At 44.2% G+C, this 1,579-nt stretch overlaps 1 non-coding gene across 1 annotated transcript; it reads right to left on the bottom strand.

The window, feature by feature from the left end:
- Positions 1 to 520: 520 nt before the first annotated feature.
- LOC133294972 (small nucleolar RNA R71) lies at positions 521 to 626 on the bottom strand. Its single transcript, XR_009749283.1, has one exon. It is a non-coding gene; the product is annotated as a small nucleolar RNA R71 (small nucleolar RNA).
- Positions 627 to 1,579: the final 953 nt, after the last annotated feature.

A 1,579-nucleotide genomic window follows, 5' to 3' on the forward strand; every position in this document is an offset into this window, starting at 1 on the left:
TGTATGCGAGGTAAAGAGCCAGAATTTCCACTTGATTTGGAGATTACCAAGACTGAAAAGAGATACAGAAAACTTGCTCGGAAGAAGCTTGCATTCGACGAGTCAGAAATTCTGTTTGAAGAAGCACACGCCATGGCAGGGAACAATGAAGAGGACAATCCGCTCATGGGTACTATCCTAACTCCATTATTCAACAGGCCCAATGCGAGCATTGTTCAGCCAAATGTTGCCAACAATTGGGAGCTCAAGTCCTCTCATATTCAATTGGTGGAGAGAGCTCAATTTGGAGGAGAGGAGAGTGAAGATCCTCATCGATTCGTTGACAGATTCTTGAGGATCTGTGACTCAACCAAACACCCTCAGGTGTCTAACGATGCAATTCGATTGAGGTTGTTACCTTTCGCTCTTAAGGGAAAGGCTGTTAGTTGGTTGGAACGACAGTCTGCTGCAAGCATTCCAACCTGGGATGATTTATCACAGAAGTTCTTTGCTCAGTTCTTCTCGATGGAGAAGTACAACCAGATGGTGAATGATATCACCAATTTCACTCAATCTGAGGGTGAATCAATGTGTGAAGCATGGAACCAGTTCAAGGATTTGATGAGAAGATGTCCTCAGTATAACCTGACTGCTGGTAATCAGATTAGAATCTTCTTCAATGGTTGCAAACCTGAGGTTCAGATGGTGTTGAATGGTGCAGTAGGAGGCACTATTAAAACTCTGAGAGCAAACGAGACTCTTGAGCTGATTGAGAGGATGGCTGCCAACGAAAACCAAGGGTTGTCAGCAAAGCCTAAGAGAGGTATCCTTTAACTGGAAGGTAATAATGTTGTGCTGGCTGAAAATAGTTTGTTATCTCAGCAAGTAGCAAACTTGACATCAAGGCTTGACAAGATGCAGCTTGCTGGTGTTCAAACTAAAGCTGCCGCTGTTTGTGAGACTTTCACCTGTCACCGGTGTTGGTCGGTCACTCGGAGTAAGGAAGCTCCGCGATTCATTGGGCCCTACCAGATCCTTGGTAGAGTAGGACCTGTTGCTTACCGGCTTGCCTTGCCTCCGAACTTGGCCAGCATCCACGACGTGTTTCACGTGTCTCAGCGTCGGAAGTACATAGCAGATCCTTCGCACGTGGTGCAATCGGATGATGTGGAAGTTTGGGAGAACTTGAAAACTCCCGTCGGACCACTCAAGATTCTCTATCGTGGCGAGAAGCAGCTGAGGAGCAAGATCATTCCGATTGTCAAAGTGCAGTGGACCGAAAGAACTCCTGAGGAGTATACTTGGGAGCGAGAGGACGAGCTTCTCCGGCAGTATCCCGACTTCCGAGACAGGTATGTTTCTGATTTTGAGGACAAAATCCTTATAAATGTGGGGTGAATGTAAGAACCCGCACTGTTAAATTAGGAAATTAATTAATTAAATATGAGAAATTAGAAAATAATTCCATAATTGACCCTAATAATTATTAGAAGGCTTAAATAATTATAGAAAGTTATTAATAATGCTGAAAGTCGCTTTTCTGACGAAAATTGAAAATACCGGTTCTGCTACTCGGTAAATGCGTACCGATGAAGTATCC

Source organism: Gastrolobium bilobum, unplaced genomic scaffold (genome assembly GCF_033153095.1).
Source record: "Gastrolobium bilobum isolate Gb01-03AN ecotype WA unplaced genomic scaffold, APGP_CSIRO_Gbil_v1 utg12383, whole genome shotgun sequence".
NCBI classification, from domain to species: Eukaryota; Viridiplantae; Streptophyta; class Magnoliopsida; order Fabales; family Fabaceae; genus Gastrolobium; species Gastrolobium bilobum.